We start from the raw sequence: 22,542 nt of genomic DNA, 5'->3' as shown, positions 1-22,542 counted from the left end.
TAGGTCTTCTGCCCATTTTTGGATAGGGGATTTTTGTTGTTGTTATTGAGTTGTATGAGCTGTTTGTATATTTTGGGAATTAAGCCCTTATTGGTCACATCATTTGCAGATATTTTCTCCCATTCTGTAGGCTGTCTTTTCATTTTGTTTATGGTTTCTTTGCTGTGCGAAACCTTGTAAGTTGACTAGGCCCCATTTGTTCATTTATTTATTTTTTATTTTTATTGCCTTGGGAGACTGACTCAAGAAAACATTGGTATGATTTATATCAGAGAAGGTTTTGCTTGTGTTCTCTTCTAGGGGTTTTATGGTGTCACGTTTAAGTCTTTATGAAAAACTATAATTCAAAAAGATACATGCACCCCTTTGTTCATAGCAGCAGTATTCACAATAGCCAAACATGGAAACAACCTAAATGTCCATCGACAGATGAATGGTTAAAGAAGATGTGGTATAAATACATATATATAATGGAATACTGCTCAGCCATAAAAAAAGAATGAAATTTTGCCATTTGCAGCAACATGGATAGACTTGGAGGGTATTATGCTAAGTGAAATAAGTCAGACAGAGAAAGACAAATATCATATGATATCACTTATATGTGTAATTTTAAAAATTCAACAATCTAGTGAATATAACAAAAAAGAAGCAGACTCACAGATATGGAAAACAAACTATATTTTTTATTTTTTACAGAAAATTTTTACTAATACCATATTATTCTTTATTGATTAGACACATTTAGATTTTTAAAATTAGACGTTGCAATGAACAGGACATGTGAACCTCGATTTATTGACTTCCTCCAGTGAAACTACAGACATTTTTGCATGTTTTTAATTCCCTCTACTCTAACCTTCTCACTTCCAAAATTTTTTCTAGGACCTCAAAGAAGGTAAAGGTTGAATACAAGAAAAATTTGGAGCATAACATTTGTTTTGAAGACAACATAGATTTTTATATCATCATGGAAAGTTTCCAGCATATAGAAGTAATGGGTATTGTGCTAGCAAAATGTGTATATTCTGACAATTTCCCAAATGCTAAATAATGTGTTTTTATGCAAGGGTGTCTTTTTCTAATTCACACAAATATAGACTATTCCTGGATCTGTTTAATAAAATATATGTTTATTATAATTTAAATTAAATCTCTTTCAAGATTGATTGTTAACATTTTTCTAAAGTTTCATATCTTCATTGAAAACAATATAAATAAAAAGCGGAGGAAATTCTGCTTCCAACAAAGATGGAGTAACGGGAAGCCAACTTACCTTTCTGCCTTAAATAAATAGAAAGCCAGACAAAATAACGGTGATTTTCAGAACTACTTTCAGACAAGTAGTTTTTGAGCAATGAGCAGCTCTTGTTGGTGACCCCTGGGGAGGGCAAGCAAACGTGGGGAGCCTTCCGTTTGCCCCAGATTACTGCCTGAGTGTTTATACACTGAAGGGCAAGAAAGGGAAACCAAAACAGAGCCTCACAGCCTCCCTGATTCAAGCAAACCAACTTGAGAATTGAGTAAGACCAGGGCAGCTGGAATTTGTGAAGCAGATGACCAGAATGGAGAGAGAAGTCTTCACAGAGAGAGCTCTGGAAATCTGTAGAAGGTTTTCATAAGTTTTCACACAATGTTGATCAGCATGTACACATGAGAAAACTATAAGAGACCAAGCTAAGAGCCACCAGATGTACAAAAGTGCATAGAATTCATCACCAGCAGCCCTGCCCTGCAAGACAAGATAAGGGAAGTATTTCAGGCCAAAGGAAAGGGATACCAACACTCAGATCTTGGTTTCAAAATACTGTTCTCCAGTAAAAAGAATGCAGGCTCCTTAGAGAAATGGCTGGTTCTAGTATTGGGACCCAGAAAACTCTTGTAGCTTGTAATCATCTTGTAATCATCAAAAAACAAGAGGACAGAGGCATTTCACAGGGACACAAACGTCAATCTGAAAAAATCTCAGATTGGATTTTAAAATTGGAATAATTTATGCAATAAAATAATGTAGTAATGGGCTATAAGCCAAAGTATAAAATGCATAAAACGAAGTCCATACTGATATAAACAAATGAATAAATAAATAAATGGAGATACAAGGAGAGGCAAAACTTCCTTATAGGAACATTACAAATAACATAAAATTTTATTTAATTTAAGGGTTGTCCTCAGAGTTTGTACATATTACGTGAGAAACTTTGGGTCACTCAGTTTCCCATAATAAAGTAGATCATGCTCCATGCCCATGGGAGGCTGAGTGATACGTGGATTTCCAGGCTCCTTGCTTACCTAAGCTTCAAAAAGCCAGGAGGAAAAGAAAGAGTGCAAGCCCTCCCAAAGCCTACAGTGTGACATAGTGCATTGCCTGTTCTGTATTCTCACATAGCACCTCAAAGGCAACTCAAATTCATCATATGTGACCTAAAGTCATAGCCTACCTCCAAAGCAGCTACCCTGTCCCATGCGGGCTGTCTACTATTATTTCCTATCTTAATTAATGACAATGTAAACCAATAAGCATCATAAACTGATCATTTACATCTCTCAAATTCAGTCTACTGCCATGTCCAGTTACTCTTGTATCCTAGATGACTCTTAAGCCTGTCTATATATCTTCTGTATATCTTCATTACTCTACCCAAATAAATGGCCATCAGCTTCTTTCCTGGACTAAAGCTGTATTTTTTCCTAACTGGTTTTCTTGCCATCCCAAACTCCACACTGTAGCCAAAGATTTAAAAAATGCAAATGTAATGATATCACACGTTTCTTAAAACCTGCCAATGTCTTCTCATTGCTCTTGGAATAGAAACAAAAATGTTTAAAATCTCACACAAGACCTTTCATATTCCAGACTTTGCTTATGATTCCAGATGGGCTGGTAACAACTCAACATCACTACCATCTCCTTCTTCTAAGAACTTGCCTGGGATGAAGACAAATCCAGGAACTACATTTCCCACAGTCCTTGGCACTCATGCAAGATCCTGAAAGCAGAAGAGAGGAAAATCCATTGTTCTCCTGAGACTGTGGCAGCAGAAAGCATGAGCAGCTCTGAGAGTCACAGCAGCTTCTAGCAAGCTCTTAAAAAGCACATTCTTTGCTGAAATCCTTGAAAACAGTTCTATTTTTCTCCCTGCCCTTCAATGGTATTTTCCCTGACCTTCCTGACCTCCAGTGATGACTTCTATGATCCTTGTTCCTTCAGCTTTCAGTGGTTGCCTACAGCTCTGTATTTCAGACCCACAAAAATAGAGAGTGACGTCTGTTTCCCTAACCAAATACTGCCTCACACGACTTTTTATCCTGGAGCTGGTAACAGGGAATAAACTTTAAAGATGAGACTCTAAAACTGGTTTGCAGGTCGGATTAGATTTAAGGCACTAATGCCCTCATTGCCAGTGGAGCGTGGCATCTTTGTTTGGTTTTCCCCAGAATCAGACCCTGAGTCAAAAATGTAAATACAAGTGGTTAATCTGACAGATGATTGTAGTGAGCTCCACTGTTAAGAAAGCAGGGAAATGAGAGAGCAAGGAGAAGGAAGACAATTTAAAAAGTCAAGACTTCACTGCCATGAGCAACTGGAGCTCAACAGTGCTATACAAGAGTGGCACTCGGGCTTCCCTGGTGGCGCAGTGGTTGAGAATCTGCCTGCCAATGCAGGGGACACGGGTTCGAGCCCTGGTCTGGGAAGATCCCACATGCCGCGGAGCAACTAGGCCCGTGAGCCACAGCTACTGAGCCTGCGCGTCTGGAGCCTGTGCTCCGCAACAAGAGAGGCCACGATAGTGAGAGGCCCGCGCATCGCAATGAAGAGTGGCCCCCGCTTGCCACAACTAGAGAAAGCCCTCGCACAGAAACGAAGACCCAACACAGCCAAAAATAAATAAATAATAAAAAAAAAATAAGTAAATAAAAAAACGTACTTAATTTGTGCCTTTAAAAAAAAAAAGAAAAGGGTGGCACTGGAGGCAAGGTGTATTGTCACGCAGAGGAAGCCCAGCTGAGGGCGGATGCTGGGGTTTCTATCCACTAACTGCCCATTTATTTTTGGTTGAAACCTTCTCCCAGGAACATTGACTCTCCAGCCTATTTGACTTGCCCTGAATGCACGTTGAGTATGTTCCTGCATCAGGAAGAAAAATAAGAGCAGTCCTCAGGCAGAGAGCCACAGGTATTCGCAGTAAACAGCCTACAGCCTATGGAAGAGCGTGCAGAGGAAATATGGGTGGGGCACAGAGCTCCAATGAGACATGGGCAGTCCTTCACATTAAGTGGAAGGAGAGCTGTTTATATTATAAACTTCAGTTGCATGGTGTCGAATGTCTGTGCAAAGTAAGGCTTTAGAAGACAAAGTAGTAGTTGCAATAGATGTGACTTCATATAAGTGTGCTGGAGAAGCTGGAGAAAGAAACTGACAGGCTCAAGATTTTACATTCTCAGATAAAGAAGATGTGGTACATATATACAATGGAATATTATTCAGCCATAAAAAAGAATGAAATAATGCCACTTGCAGCAATATGGATAGACCGAGAGATTATCATACTAAGTGAAGTAAGTCAGAAAGAGAAAGACAAATATACCATATGATATCACTTACATGTGGAATCTAAAATATGACATAAATGAACTTATCTAAGAAACAGAAACAGACTCACAGACATAGAGAACAGACTTGTGGTTGCCAAGGGAGGGTGGTGGATTGGGAATTTGGGATTAGCAGATGCAAACTATTACATATAAAATGGATAAACAACAAGGTCCTACTGTATAGTAAAGCAAACTGTATTCAATATCCTGTGATAAACCATAATGGAAAAGAATATGAAAAAGAATGTGTATATATGTATAACTGAATCACTTTGCTATACAGCAGAAATTAACACATTATAAATCAACTATGCTTTGATAAAATAAATTTTAAAATAACAATAAATGTTGAAACATTAAAAAAAAGATTTTACATTCTCAGTTCAAGTCACAGAGTACCGTAGAGATGATAGGACTTCCTTGAAATGATTCCTTATAATTTAAATTTACAAAGTGAGATTTCTAAATCTGATCCTGTAAGTGGTTGAATTATTACACAATGGGAATTGAATTACAGCCTTGATAGGGCTCTTATGTTACAGTTAAGTCATTGATGGAAAAAGAATGGAACATTAATAATAAGAATGGGCATATTTCAATGAATCTAATAACCTTGACCCACCCTCAGAGTTTCCTGAGTTTTCCTTAGCAACAAAAGCAGCCTCTCCCCTCCTCTGGGCAAGATGATTGGCCTCTTCTTGCCTGAAGACCATAAAATCATTGTCAGAGTGACCACCATGGGGAGTTATGCTGAATCCTTAACACCTCTTATTATTTTCAGACTCATAAATATTCTTTTGTATGTGTGATAAAATATAGACAACATAATATTTACCATTTTAACAGTTCTGTGGCATTAAGTACTTTCACATTGTTGTGCAGCCATCACCACCTTCCATCTCCAGAGCTTTTTCATCTTCCCCAGCTGAAACCCTGTCCCCATGAATCACTAACTCCCCATTCCTCTCTCCCTGCCAGTCTCTGGCAGCCACCATTCTACTCTTTATAAATTTGATGACTCTAGGTACCTCATAGTTGTGGAATCATACAATACTTGTCCTTTTGTGACTGGCTTATTTCACTTCGCATAATTCCATGCTGTAGCATATGTCACAGTTTCCTACCTCTTTAAGACTGAAGAATAGCCCACTGTATATATATTCCACTTTTGTTTATCCATTCAACCGTTGATGGGCACGTAGATTGTTTCCACCTTCCAGCTATTGTAAATAATGCTGCTATGAACACTGTTGTACAAATAACTATTCAAGTCCCTGCTTTTAGTTCTGAACACCAGTGAGCTTGTGAGAACCACCTGTGATAGTGCTTCAAGCTTCAAACTTCGATAGAAGTTCCCGTGGCATTCGATATTCACATCTTTGATAGCTATGCCCCAGCTCTTCCATGTTACATATGCCCTTGCATATCTTGAATATATAGAATGGTTTCTGGTTTCCTGGCTGTTACATTAGCTTTCATGTTTTGTGTTCCCTCCCACTCATTCTCTGTGCTACAGTGATATCAGCATTCTTTATGTCTGTTTCACTAGCCATGCTCCTTACTACCCCAGGGCCTTAGAACCTGCTCCTCTGGGTGCTTGGGTTACTTTTGATAGACCACCCCCCCTTTTTCCCCAATTAACACCTCATCTTTCAAATCTCAGCTCAGTGTCACATCCTCAGGGAAGCATTTCCCTTCTCAGGTATCTTTGAGTACTATGTCCTCTTCCCTTAGAACACTTAACTTGGTTTCACATTTTACATTTATCTGTGTTCTTAATTAACATTTCTATCATAGTCCAGATGCTAAGCTCCAGATGATCAGAGATTCTCTGCTCAGTTTGTATTCCTAGCACAAAATTGCTACACCGAGTAGCAATTACTATGACTTCAAGTCATTTTGGAGGCCTATTAAAGAACGATGGGGCTTCCCTGGTGGCGCAGTGGTTGAGAATCCGCCTGCTAATGCAGGGGACACGGGTTCGAGCCCTGGTCTGGGAAGATCCCACATGCAGCGGAGCAACTGGGCCCGTGAGCCACAACTACTGAGCCTGCGCGTCTGGAGCCTGTGCTCCACAACGGGAGAGGCCGCGATAGTGAGAGGCCCGCGCACCGCGATGAAGAGTGGCCCCCGCTCGCTGCAACTAGAGGAAGCCTTCGCACAGAAACGAAGACCCAACACAGCCCCCAAAAATAAATAAATAAATAATAACTAAAGGTGCTAATAATTAAAAAAAAAAAAAAAGAACTATGAACTCCGATAGATGCTAATGCTCTCTGGAAGGGGCACTGAGGGATACAGTGGAGCTAAAACCAAGTGGTTCAGGTTGCTCTTTGAGTCAACAGCTGAGAGCAGATGTCAGAGCTGAGAACACACTTGCTCATATGGGCAGTAGGAAGGGGAGGTGATTCTGGTTGACGGGGTGCTATTTTAACTTTGTTCAGCATGGTGGAGATGGGGGTCTTACATCTTAGACCTCCTTGAGGAAGGAGAGCACTGACTTCTCACTGTAAAATTTGGGGTCTTCAGGGAGACATCAACTCTGCAACACCCAAAGCAATTCGAGCTGGAACCCAACCTTTGTAAAGTGAGTACAGGGGCTAAGAGGAGTGGTTAAGTGAGTCTATTTTTTTTCACAGATTATAAGCCTCTAGATCTCAAATTGCAGTCTTCAGAGATTCAGAAAGAAAACACACAAGTACACAGGAATGGAATAAAAAGAAAAACACAAGTACACCAATAAGAGATAAGTTGTTTAAGTATTTTTAAAGGGAGATTGTTGCTTCTGTTTTCCTTATGAAGACTGCACATAATTGTCAGAGATCATTCTCCAAGCCTGACAAAGAGAGTTTCCGATTTGATATTCCATCCAATTTAAGCAAGGATAAAAAATATAACAATATGGTCCTAACTTAATCATATATGTAATTATGTATATGTGGCCTTATACATATGCCCAACCAACCCCCAAACTTGGGTTTCTACCAAGTCTGAACACTAAAAATTATATTCTCTCCAAAACTGAGAACTGATTCTTTAGGTTACAATTACAATTTTGTAAGTCCAGTCATGAAGAAAAAGCCCTATGTACTTATTCTAGGTGACTCTCTAAAGAACTTCATTGCAACTCCTAAACTACTAGTTTTTCTCTTCGGATTCACCCAAATTTCTGACATGACTAATGCTTTGATGATAATAAAAGGTAGCCTAAATAATGCATTTAGTCACCATGTCACAAAGTTTTCTTCAAGGAAAACAAGTTCAAATGATACAGTTAAGTGCATGATAATTGAGTTCCAAGGCATGGCAATTCAAAGCTGCTGCGAGGTTTGGTTTTCATTCTTGTTTTAGTTCCTCAAAGTTTATATGTTCTAGGTTATGAGTAGAAATAGGAAGAGAGGAAGAGAGTGTGGGCCTGAGGGCACAGCTTGAGGGAAAAGGACATGAGTTGATGCAGGTTCCAGGAAGCAGTAGTGTAAGAAGCCTAATCAATCAGAGAAAGGCAGAGACCACAAGTATTGGGAAAGAGGAAGGCCAAAGGCATCCATGCACCCTTCGCAAACTGCAGACTGTCAGGACGTGAAGAAACACGAGCAGGTAAGGGCAGGGAGTTGGAAGGTCAAGCAACTAGTCAACCAAGTAGCTGGCAGCCCAGCAAAAGACGGGCAAAACACAGATTCTGTAGAGCAGTGGCGACAAGGAAAAAATTCAGATTTGGTGGCAGCTCTCTCCGTTTACCTGTCCCCCTGGAGAAAGTGATTCCTGAGTGGACCCAGACTGCAGGCTGGAAGTGGAGATAACAGAGGACAGCAGGCGGCATAACAAATGTGCGCGTGGGGAGCAGATTCAATTCTCTGGCAAGGAGACATTTCCCTGAAAACCAGAGCTTCCCTGTAATGTTATCCTCAAGGTCCACGTTAATGGTACACACGCTACAAACAAAACCATGCTATAATGAGTACTTTTGCACATACCCCCAGAAACTCAAAACCTCCGTGGAGGGAATGCAAGATTGGTCCAATGCTTGATTCCAGCCTTTTGGATTTCATGTTATGGTATAGTTCCACCCTATAAATGTGAAATTCTCAATGAAACCATATGCAATCATATTACAGTTGTGTTCATGACATGAAAGCTGTGCTTCTCTGACACCATCAACATGGGGAAAATGAAAATTCCATCTGCCACCTGGCTACGTGGGCTCTGGAATGGAAAGCAAGTGTGTATTGGGGATTACACAGAGACTAGCTGAATGAGAGACTCCTTTTCACTTGACTACATTGTTGTGACATAGATGCAATCTTAAATTAAGGTAGAGAAATTTGATTTTCAAAGGACACTATTCTTGAAAACCTCTGAATATTTAATCTATTCTATGGGGTGAGTAAAACCTTAAATCTATAGGGAGAGAAATGGGAAGTTTTATATGCTTTCATCTGGTCCTTGGGTTCTTTTCCCCCATTCATCAGCTCCCATAAAACAGTTATGGTCATGATATATGAATGTACAATGCTAAAAGCACGTTTGAGCCTCATCAGATTCTATTCCACCATTTTTCCATCCCCAGACCAGCTCGGATAGGTTCAGGAGGAAGAACAGGGGAGGCTAAGGAAAGCTGGACAATTGCGGACATGAGTAAAGAAGAAATTAGGTTATCGTGCCAAGATGAGATCCCTCCATCATAGTCACAACATCTTTTATGCTAACATGGGTTTGATTTATTGAAATTATCCCCACCAGTGTACCCTTCATACTGAAAATTCAACATAGGTACTGTCACTACACCCCAAGCAAGAACACTCTCTAAAACTCATTAAACTGATTACATTTGAATAATCAAACAATTTTTATAACGCACGGTCCAACCTATGACTTTATCCCATTTTGTTTGCAGCTATCAGGATTACTAATGGAATCTCTAAACAATCACTAAGAAAGCATTCCAAAAAGGAATTTCCCAGTATTGCTCCTGAGTACTTACTCTTTACTAAAAATATTGAATTTAATTCATGAAGGCTTTTATATGACAGCTGCTAAATCTTCACAAAAATGCTGTCGTGCCCCACAGTTTTATCAAAGGTCTAATCAAATGAACCACTTGACTATGGTGTAGATTTATCTATGGCAGATAATCTTATAGGACATAAGTCAAGTACTTAGAATATATTACCTAAGAGGGAAAATACTTAGAAAAAATATTTTTCCTTGAGATAATTCTATTTTTAGGTTGAGTATTCTCTTAAGTTATATACAAGATAACCATCTACTCTGAGATACAGGTCAAACTAGATATTATCCAAACAGCATCAGCAGGGAACTCAGTCAGTGGAAGGGAGGTTTTGCAGACTCCAGTGGACTCGCATGCTATTTTGGAAATCAGTGGCGCGCTGGTTGCCCAGTGCAGCTGTGGTTGCTATAGGGATGGAGTCCTGTGAGTATTCCATCTGCTACAAGGGGGACAGCTTGGAAACCCCTCACAGGTCTTAAGAAGAAATGAAGCAAACAAATGATTCATCTGGTTAGGAAGGCTGGTTTTGTCTAAGTAGCTATTTCAGCAGATTTCAAGCATACACATACCACGAATCTGTACTCAAACCAGAAAAATCTTAAATTTCAAAGTTAGTTGCAAAAATTATTCAAATTTCAGTCAATTCCTTTGAAAATGTACATGTTCCTCAAGCACAATGTGTTGCAACATTTTTGTGTTAAATTTAGCAAATGCACTTTTATGTAAGTGTTTAATCCACATTTTCCAGAACAATTAATATTATCTACTAAACAAAATGAAAGACTCATTGAACAGACTCATTTTGGAGAACACAGCAAAAACAGACTTGTCTGATGACTCCATATGGAATATGGGGGTCTCACCCATGCTGAAAAACATTAACTCAAAGTTGTCTGAGAGTATATTTGGTAGCTTTGTCCCTCATTAATAAACAGAAAGATTGATAGAAAACTTGGGCATGTGCTCATACTATTTTTAAACTCTTACACCCATCCAAACTTACAGAATTAAGTAAGGTCCAGTATAATGCATCTTGAAAAATTAGAAAGGCCCCTGTTGTTTAAACTCTCAAAAAGAAACCAAATATCCTAAAGGGAAATCAGGTTGTTGGACACTGAGGTTTCAGAGAACACAAAATACTTGCAGACATGAGTGAGAATGCCACCACAGTGCATTTTTCTGACTTAATAAAATAAGGTTTTGCTTACTGATTTGGTAGTGGAAATATAACAGCTCCTAACTCATGTAGATTTCATTTTATATAATTACATGATATGGCTAATGCAGCAGAACCATGTTTAGGTAAGCTGGATCCTCAAAGAGTTTCCTATGGAAAGGTATATTTGAGTAAAATGTGATCTTTTAGAAGTTGTCCCCAGAACAGCCTAACTATTCAAACATATCCAACAAAAACTAGACAGTATTTGAGAGTTCTGTTACTTGAAATGGTACCTCCATAGGCCACCTCACCAAACTGTCCCTGAACAAATGACCCTGCTTTCCTAGAGGACAGAGAACTTATCTTCAGAGACTCACAGGAGAGACAGAAGGGATATACCCACGGTCCAACATTTTTGTTGAATCAAAGCAAAAACTAGAAGACAGTTACATTTTCACATAAAACTGATAACACATTCAGATATGACCTAACTCAGTGTCCCTAACTCAGTGTCTTCAGGTAGCCTTGCTTCCCAAAGCTCTCCTTCTGGGGTTCTGTCCCTGGCATGACTTAAATGCCCATAACTTCCCCAACTCTCCACCACTATCAAATTTAGACACCATCTTTTCATTTTCTCATGGTCTTCCCATGTTATCTAAGATGTTAATGACTAAAAATGAATTCATGTGACATCCCTCCCACAGGATGCCTTTAAAGTTTTTATCATAAGCCTTGCTTTTTATATGCTGATAAGTAACAAATGATATATTTAAAGCATCATCACAGCGGTCCCCAACTTTTTTGGCACCAGGGACCGGTTTCAAGGAAAACAATTTTTCCATGGACGGGGCTGGGGGGGCGAGGAGATGGTTCAGGCGGTAAGGCGAGTGATGGGGAGCGATGGGGAGCGGCAGATGAAGATAAGCTCACTCACCCACCACTCACCTCCTGCCGTGTGGCCCAGTGTCCTACAGGACACGGACCGGGCCCGGGGGTTGGGGACCCCTGATGTAGAAGGAACTAAGAGATACTTTGGAACCAGGCAAAGGAGCAAGAGAGGTTTTCAATCCCTCTGATTCCGCCACATGCTAAATGGTCTATTCTACTTAAATGTAGGACAGGACCTTTGCTTACCTTGCACATAGTGTATTATAAAAATATCAGAAACAATAATTTATGTACTGAGATAATTTTGAAATCATTAAAGGAATAGTCCCCAAACAGCATTTCATATACATATTTTACAGAAATGTAATATGCATTTTATTTTATTAATTCTCTGAAAATTCATGATCCACTCATGACTGAAGGGAGGTTAATCTGTTTAATGGGGAAGAAAATCAGAAAGACAAGGCCTAGGATAACCAGGGACTAACAAAAGACAGCCAAGTCATTGGTTTGACAGTTTTACAAATATGGAGGGAAGAGATGAAAGGAAGACAAGATAGGCTAACTCGGAAGCAAATAGTGAAGAAACCAATTTTGTAGGATGTTATTTTAAATAATTAAGTTTGATCCTCTTTTAAAAAATCAAAACAACAACAATAAAACACCTTAGTAGAAATTTGACACATCAGGCAGAGTAAGAAAAGATTCAGATATCTCAAGATTCTAGAATCAGGCTCAAAATGAAGTAACCAGCTGGATATAAAATCTTCCTCTTCTCCCTCTCCCTGCCCTTCCCACTCCTCTTCCTCCTCTTCTTCCTCTCCTTCTCCTTCTCTTTCTTCTCCTTCTTCTCCTCCTTCTCCTTCTCCTTCTCCTCCTTCTCCTTCTCCTTCTCCACCTTCTCCTTCTCCTTCTCCTTCTTCTCCTTCTCCTTCTTCTTCTCCTTCTTCTTCTTCTCCTTCTTCTTATTCTTATTCTTTTTCTCTCTCTCTCTCTCCTTTCCTTCCTTCTTCCACTTTCATTCAACAAATATATCCCTAGTGCACACACTTCTAGATACTAGGATACAACAATGAGCACAACAGCCAAAGTTCCTTTCTCCAAAGTTATGTTCTAGTCAGGAGAGACAGACAATTAACAATATGTCTGTGCTGATAAGTGCTATGAAAATCATTGGTCTGGATAAGGGAATGAGAGTGTTGGAAGGGGAGCTCCCTTAAATATCTTGGTCAGAGAAGATCTCTCCAATGAAGTGATATTTGAAGGAAGGAAAAGGAATTGAATGGTAATGATATCTGTGTGAAGCATCCAGAATGCAGAGGGAGTGATACATTAAGAGACCCTAAACAAGTACATTTGGCTCTTTGAGGAAGAGCCAGGAGGTCATATTGCCTGCAGCACAGTGAGCAAGGAAGTGGTGACCAAGGTTGAAGCAGTACAGGTCACTGAGGAGCATATTGGGAAGGCTTTCTAAGCCAGAGTAAGGATTTTTTTTTTTTAATGAGAAGAATAAGAGTTTTGAGCAAAGGAAAATCATGTACTGGTTTACATTTTTAAGGGAAATTGAAAATTTTAGCTAATATTATTGAATCTCTAAATACCTTTATCTACTATCTCATAGAAAAATATCAATTAAAATAATTATTTTATTGAAATAGATGTGAAAGTGATAGTAATGAATGTCACAATTTGCACAACTGGAAAGATTCTGAAGAAATTATTTTTTAAAAAATCAAGACCTAGACCTTAACTAACAGCCAAACACAGACCAGTTCAGGGTTTTTGAAGTTGCAAAGGCCCAGCAAGAAGGAAACTATGGATCACCTAGTCTAACACTGCCACTTCAACGAGGAGTTAACGGAATCCTTGAGAAGTGTACTACTTCTTTGGTGACACAGACAAACAAAGGCAAAGCCCTCAACAAGCACTCTGTGCCCCTCATTTCTACCTTGTTTCTCTTTCCAAAGCATTCTATTATACTTTGAATATCCTGAACACATAGGTTGGAAAACATACAGTAGATATAAATTAACTTGAAAGCCAAACGAAATGTTTTTGAAGAAGATCCATCAAGCAGGACCTTAAATTGTTCCATTAGAACCCAGATATTATGTAGAAGATTTATTTGCTTGTTTGTTTGATTTAAACAGAATCAACCAATGGAAGCTTGGAAACTAGGGCTTTGACTTCTTAGCCTCCCAGGCAACTTTGACTTATTAATTAATAGATAGCTTCTTTATTTTTAGAGATGATATTCAAGAACCTGTGTGTAGAATAAACAATAGGGAAATGCATGCAAGAGTTTATGAAGGACCATGTCAAAACTAAAAAGAAAAAAAAAGAGAGAGAAAACAACAATGGAGCATGATATTTGCATTATTTTATTGATTTAAAAATAATGAAAGCAAATTTATTGGAAGAGCATTATTTTATTTATTTACAATTAAAAGAATAATTGACTATATTGACAGGCAATATTTAAAAATTCATTTGAGAGATCAATATTTACAGTAATTTTTAAAAATCAGACTTTAACAAATCACCAACTAAATCATAAGGAATAAGCACAATTTTGTAAGCTTTTTTGGTAAGGCAAAATGTATATTATGGATAAAAGATTAATTGTGACTATAAGCTATTATTTTCTACCCTAAATGCATGCTCAGCATCTGACCACAGGATAGCATGAAGAGCATCCAATAGTGGATATCAGCCGAAACTTCAAAATTACATTCAAGGTTTTATCTGTACTTATAATTGGACATGACAATGAATTCACTGCCTTCAAGATATTGAAGTTGGTCTTCCAAATATTTAAAACCAGTTAATTTTCTTAGAACATGGATTTTAAAAATGGTCAGCAAAATTCGCAAAATATATTAAGCTCATAATGATGCCAGGAGTATACTCTATCTGTTAATTTTTTTTTAGTTATTGTGAAAATGAAAATAGAATTAGAAATATTCTAATACTAATTACATCATATTATGTATTTACTAATTATATATGTACTAATATATTGTGTATGTACTATGTATCAATATTATGTATGTACTAATTACATAGTATTTCGTATTTTCTAAGGTTGGGAGGAAAATTCATTGTTTTTGGACCAAGGACTTATTCAACTACAATCCTGTGTTTCACAGATGAAGTACTCAAGTGTTTTAGCTTTTCTAATAAACATTAGTGTAACTCTAAAATTATATGGCATGAGTATTTAATAACTTTCAGATCTTTAGTCTTTTATCGTTTTAATGTGTAGAGCCCACCTATGTGAGTAAAGAAAGGAAGTCATTTACAGAGAGCATCATTAGAAAAGAGAATGTAATATCTTTTCTGTATCATCAGGGCTTCAGTCTGATATTATGGCCTCAACTGACTGTATTTATACTACTATTATTACTATTATTACATTACTGTTATTGTGTTAAATAAATTTGTATGGCTCATTACAGGTCTTAAAGCACTTTCATATATATTCTCTCACTTGATCTTTAAAACAAGCAGTTGGAGTAGATATTATTATCTCCATTTTGCACACAAAGTTATTGAATTTGGGTGAGTAACTGCTACAGTGAGGATTCAGAATGAAGTTTATAAAACTGTTCTTTTGTGGTTGTTTAATGGGAGCTTTGTGATGGCTGTAATAGATGTGGGAAAGTAGATGTACAATCCACAGCACTTATATTTAAATAATTTATGATATAGTTGAGAAGGATGCACAAAATTATCATTTGACAGGTAAAGCATATACTCAGTTAATTCATCCATTTAAAATCTTGGTAATAAGTGATAATAACAAGGTTGCAGGATACAAGCTTAACATGAAAGTCAAGTGCCAACAATAAGCTATTGGAATGTGAAATTAAAAACACAATCCAGTAGCACTAAAAAATGAAATATTTAGGTATAAATCTAACGAAAAATATATAGGATCTACCTGTGGAAAACTACAAAACTGATAAAAGAAATCAAAAAAGGTTGCTGGGGGAGGGTTCCAGAGAAGGTAAAACTTAAGAAATATGCCCGATGGAGAAGATAAGAAAGATTAAGATTGGGATTGACATATACACACTACTATATATAAAATAGATAACTAATAAGAACACACTGTACAACATAGGGAACTCTGCTAAATACTCTGTAATGACCTATATGGGAAAAGAATCTAAAAAAGAGTGGATATATGTATAACTGATTCGCTTTGCTGTACAGCAGAAATTAACACAACATTGTAAATCAACTATACTCCAATAAAAATTAATGGAAAAAAAGAAGAAGATAAGGTTCCAAGTAGGGGAAAGGGCAAAGCTGATGAAATGCCAGAACAACCCATGCAAGCAATCTAAGTTGTATGATTATATACACACTCCTGTCCTGACACACATTTACTGGTTTGCCCACCTGGAGAGGAGGGGACTGTTTCTGATGTGTCATTGGCTGATAGATGGGTTTCTGAAGAATACATCCATTGAATCACAGCACAGCCAGCTCTGATTGTTATATGCTCTCCGGTGAGGGGCAGGGGTGGGGAGGCATTCACTTGAACACAGAAAATACTCGAACATGTTCAGATCCTCAAAGCTGTACATTGCATGCACTTTTGGATAAAGTGAGAGCACATTTTGGATTCCTATCAGTTCAGCAAGATCAAGGAACAGCACATTCAAACTGCCTTTAAAGAAGAGGTTTTTATTAGAGGGAAATTAATAGGAAAATCCTTGGAAAATGATGAACAAAACTGGATGTCTGTCAGGACGAGGTAGATATTTTTCACGAAAAGATGACTATCCATGGAATAATGAGAATTCATGCATAATCAAAAGAGAACAAGAGATTTTAAAAAACATTTTTATATGTTTCACAATCCAATTTTAAAGGATAGAAGACTGTATTGAATACTGTGCTATTGAAAGATTGCATTTTTCCTCTTAGTATATGATCGTACAAGTGAATTAAAGTAACTTGGCAAACAAGTAGATTTGCCCATACTAAAAATTGCTATTTTTTCACCAAAAAAAAGAACACAGAAGAAATTCAACCATGGAGTGTGGGTGGGGGGAGAAAACATGACTCTAATCATCATGCTACCTTTTCTAAAATATGAATTATTTGTGATTCACTTCTATACAGTAAATTATGGCAATAATAATTTATTTCTACCCAATGATTGTTCCCATTTCACTTTGGTTTTCTTTGGGAAAGTGTCCCATCCCCCATCCCATTTGATTCTAATAATATCATGAAATAGAGTGCCCACTCATCTCCTAGACAAAGAGGTGGGCACGTTACCCAAGTCCTGTCAATCACGGCCCTATATCTCCCTGTCAACAGTAATTGGTTCAAGAGGCGGGTGTGTACCACAACTAGGACCAATCAGAGTACTGCTATTCTATTTATTGGGCCTAAAAAATAAAGAGTTTCTCTTCCTTTTAGATCTCATGTTGTAAAGATAACAGTCTTAGGGCTCTCCGCAATTCTCTTTCCTGCAGCAGGAGAGAATGAAGTTAACCAGAGAAAAGCAAATCTAGAGATGGAAAGAAAATGATCCTTGGTAATGTTATTTTGCTTGAGCCACTGGATCAATCACACTTAGATTTCCTGGCTTTATGAGACAAATTCTATGGGTTTGGGAGCTGTTGGATTTTTTAGTATTTTTTGTGTTTTGTTTTCACTTAAGTGGAAGTTTGAGTTGAGTTTCTGTCAGTTACACCAAAAATTGCCCTGATCAAAATATGTTTTTCCTTGAAAATATGACTTTTAAGTGAATAGTAATATGGCAAGATAATCACAGAATTACCTTAAAAGATAATTATAAAAGAAACTCAGGGCTGGTTTGGTATAGCTATATCATCATTAAGGTCTACATCTATTCTAATGTGTCAGTAACTATGCTCAACCAATTATTTGAATATTTTGGATGTCATCTCTGGATATAAACTTGAAGAAAGAGAGGACAGAGAGACCAGATATATAAAAGTGATAATGCTTTGTAAACCATAAAATGCTATAGAAGTATTAATTATTGATGATTTCCTTCAGATAATCCATGGGACTTTATACTTCTTCATTCTTTGAGAGTTTGATAAAGAAATGTATCTCGAAGAGGAATCAAGTTTCTCTTACACAGTTTCACTTATTCCAGTGCATCAACCAGGTGAGTGGGTTCCCAATGCTCCTGCAAGTCAGGTAAAGACAAGCAGAGAGACTTGTCCAAGGTAAAAGTATTGATAGCTTGTGGCCAAAATAGTCTAATGAATCCTTCTATGTTTTGCTCTTTGAAACATACCCAAAAAATGTATCACTGTCCAGTTCATATCAGGGAAATTAACATTTCCCATGAAGTAGGTAGTAATCTCATAATTTTTTGTAAACTATTCATTTGAGGTCACACCTACTTTCTCTTTCTGGATTAAGTATGCTATCAGCATGTTTATTTCCTATTTGTATTTTTTATCTTGGTAATACTACCAAATTTCTGTAATGACTTCTTTCTATCTCTGTACATAACTTTTATATATTCATGTATGTATGTGTAATCTTTACATTCTTAAACTATAAGGTAAAATCAACTCCTGTTTTTCCTCAGTCTAGCACATACATTATCTCATGATCCCTACCAAATGGTCATTTTAAACGAGAAATTTTCTGCTTACCTGTATATTTTATTTGTGCCTTACATTTATGTCTGAATATATCCTTCTTTTTGCAAGTGTTTATATCACACTTTGACCCTATTTTTACATTTTCATAATTTCTAATATGAAGTCTGCAATTCAATCTACATACAAATTGATATGTAAAACTAGATTTTAATGATTTATACAGGATAAAAATAATCTAAAGCTTTCTCATGAAATCGTTATGTTTTCTAACATGCTCTCCTCTTTCTAAATGGCAGAGATACGATATGGTTTTCTAATCCTTTGTCCATGACGATAAATGCCATCTTTAAGGAATTCAATGTATTTTCTTCTACAACCCCTATACAGCAGCAAATATACTCCTACTAGGTATTTGTTTCTTTGGGAATCTTTCTGCTCAACTTGGAAGACTGACAATAATGCCACCTGAGCCCTGTCCCATTAATGGTCAATACTCAGCTGGGTTTTCAAGCATAAAGAAACTAAAAATTAAACCTATAGCTTTCAATGTTGTGTCTGTAACACCAGATGCTAAGATACTGAATAAAAGCCCACAACATCACACATAAAAGTAAAATCAAATAAATGAAGAAAAGAGTTTTCAAAAAAATTTTTTTAAGTTAGGACAACAAAATGATCCCAAATCTCAGACACTCTGGCAGGAGTTCAGATTATTACAAACACATGGAAGAAAGTCCACGGTGGGCTTTTGTATATGAATTTATATTTTGCCCACACATGCAAGCAACGGAGTCAGGTTCTCTTCCCAGGGCAGCTCATGCTGTTTCTCCCTGCAGAGACAGAAAGCAAAATTGGACCATGGGTGATTTATGTTCCTGGACCTTCCAATTGAAGATACCCCATGCTACCTTTAGCCAAACAGCAGAAAAAAAGAGAGTTTTCTGATGTTAGACACACTAAGGTTAGTCTACACAATACTGAAACAATTAATTGATGAAATGAAAAATTTGCTCAAATTGGTCATTTGGTAAAGGAAAATATAGAGGAGCATTTGCATAAGGACCCCTTTTATAGCACATATCATGTATATGTGTCTGCTTCCACTACTAAACTACCATTTTTAAGAAACGGCTTATGTATGACATTTAGTTCTATTGTCCATATTCTAGCAGGGAGGCTGGGTGACACTAAGTACTCTACAATTTGTTGTTGGATAAATGGATGAATGAATGAGTGAGTGAAATATTGCTCTCACGCACCTTACTACTAGTTTAAACTAAATTTTGTCCTTATTTTTATGCCTAGTGTCAGTCAAGAATTTTTGTAACATGGCAGTTCGCCCTGAGACCAGTATGCTAATGAGTCTAGAGTCTAGGTAACCATTTTTAAGTGATTCAGAATATGAATGTCATTATGATGAAAAAAAATTTAAACACGTCAAGCATCAGAGTAAAGGGTATGCCTTTTTTTCCCCGTTAGCCATGAAGGAAAAGGGAGAGGAAAGCATTAAAATGCTCATCTTCAAACAAATCAAATACGAGATGTTCGAAAGGGATCTGTTTAAAAAGGAAATTGTCTTCCCTGACCTTTGCAACATCCATGAAAGATAATATACTCAAAGTATCAAAAAAGATTAAAGGTCTGTTTACTAAGAATTAAGACTAGTAACAAAGCACAATTTTACTTTCAAACTTCATTTTGTAAAAAAGACCATTTCACTCTGACTTATGAAACACTGAATTATAGAATACTGCACCTGTCTCTGACCAGATTGGAGGTCACACAGTGCAAAGGATAACACCATATAAATGTGGCATTTTTTAGAGAGAAGAGAATATTTAAAGGATAATCAGCAAGTCTGACCTTTTGAAACACTCATTCATTTTTCACAGTTCAAAAGCATTGTTTACTTACTTCTCTTTTCACTCGGATAGAATAGTTCTGATAACTAGAAGAGAGCACTTCCTGTCCCAATACTAACAGGTTTTGCCTTATAGTTCTGCATGTTATTACACACACATACACACACATACACACAAAAACTAGCAAGGAATAAAATACTTTAATTCTCTAAACTCAAAAGGGTAGGAAGATTTCTTTCCTCTTCAAATCAAAGCTCCTTTAAAAAGTAGACTACTCCTGTTACCTCAGTCCTCATGTTCTCCATAATTCATTCATCAATAAATATTTGTTTTGGACTTAATCTGTGCCAGAAATTGTTGTATGTGCTGGGAAATCAACAGTAAGCATAACAGACAAAAATCCTTAGATGTAAGTATCTCATCATAGTGTGAAGGGGTTAGACAACAAACATCATGAATAAGTAAAGCACCTAGTACATCACTTCCATGGATGAAAAAACAAATCACGGTAAGTATATTGGAGCTCTAGTGAGGGAGTCATTTTTAGTAAAATGCTTATGAGGTGAGCAAAGACTTGATGAAGATGAAGAATTTAGGCAAAGGGACAGTAGAACACTCTAGGCAGAGAAAAGAGCCAGTGCAAAGGCTCTAAGGTGGAGTGTGTCCCCTGAGTTTGAGCAATAACAACAGGAGACCAGTGTGGCTGGTGGACCTGAGGTCAGAGGGGGAAAGAGGGCACCAGAATATGCACAGCCTTGCAGGCTATTGTAAGGACTCTGGTTTTACAGGATTTTGAACAGAGAAGTGACAAGATCTAACTTAGAACTTTAAAAAATTTAAGTATTAATGTTTCAGGTAGGATTTAATGAATAACAAACTACCCCAAACTTATTGGCTTAAATCAATAAACACTTTTTCAGGTCATGAGTTGGAGGGTCGGCAATTTGAGCAGGATTGGGCTCAGCTGGTCTGTGCTTCTACTGGTCTCAGGTTCATTGATGTCTGTGGTCAGCTGCTGGTCAGGTATGTGACTCAGATTTTGGAGGTTACATCATTGTCACCTTGGAAGATAGAGCAACTGGACCACGTGCATCCCATCATCCATCAGGCTAGCCTGGGATCCTTCACCTCATTGTGACTACAAGGGTTTCGAAGAGCAGAAAAAGGGCAAGTCCAAATAAATGCACACATACTTTTCACATCTCTGCTTGCATCACGTTAGTATTTCCCACTGGGCAGAGCAAGTCTCACAGCTATTCCAGTTTCAAGAAGTACAAAAATAGACTTTATATCTTGATGGGAGAGAAAGAACATTCGGCAATTTTTTCAGTCTACCCCAGCTGATATTAGACCGTGGAGCGGGGGTAGGGGACAAAAGTCAGACAGGGTTATGAGGCTTTTGCAATAACCTGGTGAGAGGTATGGTTTTGGACAAGGTAAGAAACATTTGCTTCCTGCATATATTTTTGAAGTTTGAACCGAAAGAATATTCTGGCAAATTGGAACTGCTGTATAAAATAAACAGAAGAGTCAAAAAAAAAAGAAAAAAAAGTTTGGGGCCTGAGCAACTAAGAAGATGAAGTTGCCGTTAATTAGTAAGAGCAAGTTGTAAGGGAAGTTTTGAAGTTCACTTTGTGATTATTAAGTTGAAGATGTTCAATAGATACTCAAGTGAAAAAGATGGATTGAAGAGGATAATTTATATCAGAGCTCAGTGGTGAGGTCCAGTGTTTAAATATAAATTCGGAAGTGGGCAGGATGCATATGAGACTGGATAAGATTACCGAAGGAGTACATTTAGGTAAATCAAAGGGAAGGTCCAAGGACTAAGTCATTCCAAAATTAATTCTGAGAGAAAAGGAGAAACCAGCTAAAGAGACTGAAAAGGAGCTGCAAGTCAAGTGAAGAAAACATTTCAAAGACAAGAGAGTGTGCAGCCGTGTGTCTAAAGCTTCTGGTAAATCAAGGAAAATGAGTACTGAAAAGTCCTTTGGATTCCACAATGTGGAGGTGACCTATGACTTTGATAAGAGCAACTTCCAGTATAGTGATAGGTTCCAAAGCCTGAGTGGACAGGAGACATTCAGGAATGGGAGGATAGAGATAGAGGAAAATGGAAGTAGGTAACACTTTCTAGGAGCTTTGCCATAAAGGGAAGCAGAGAAATGGGGTGACAACTGAACAGGGCAATGAGTTTAAGAGAAAATATTTAAGATGGGAAAATGACATGTTTGTATGCTGATTGGAAAGGCCAAGTGGAATGCCAGAAAACTGAGATTATAAGAGAGGGAGATAAACATTGTTGAATTGATACTTTAAAGTAAGAGAGAGGGTACAGGATCTGATGCTTTATTGGCTTTAGAAATAAGCAGAGGTAGTAACAGGAAGGAGGGTGTATTATATGGAAAAAGATGTGATGAT

Source organism: Balaenoptera musculus, chromosome 7, assembly GCF_009873245.2.
Source record: "Balaenoptera musculus isolate JJ_BM4_2016_0621 chromosome 7, mBalMus1.pri.v3, whole genome shotgun sequence".
NCBI classification, from domain to species: domain Eukaryota; kingdom Metazoa; phylum Chordata; class Mammalia; order Artiodactyla; family Balaenopteridae; genus Balaenoptera; species Balaenoptera musculus.
This window is presented reverse-complemented; position numbering follows the sequence as displayed.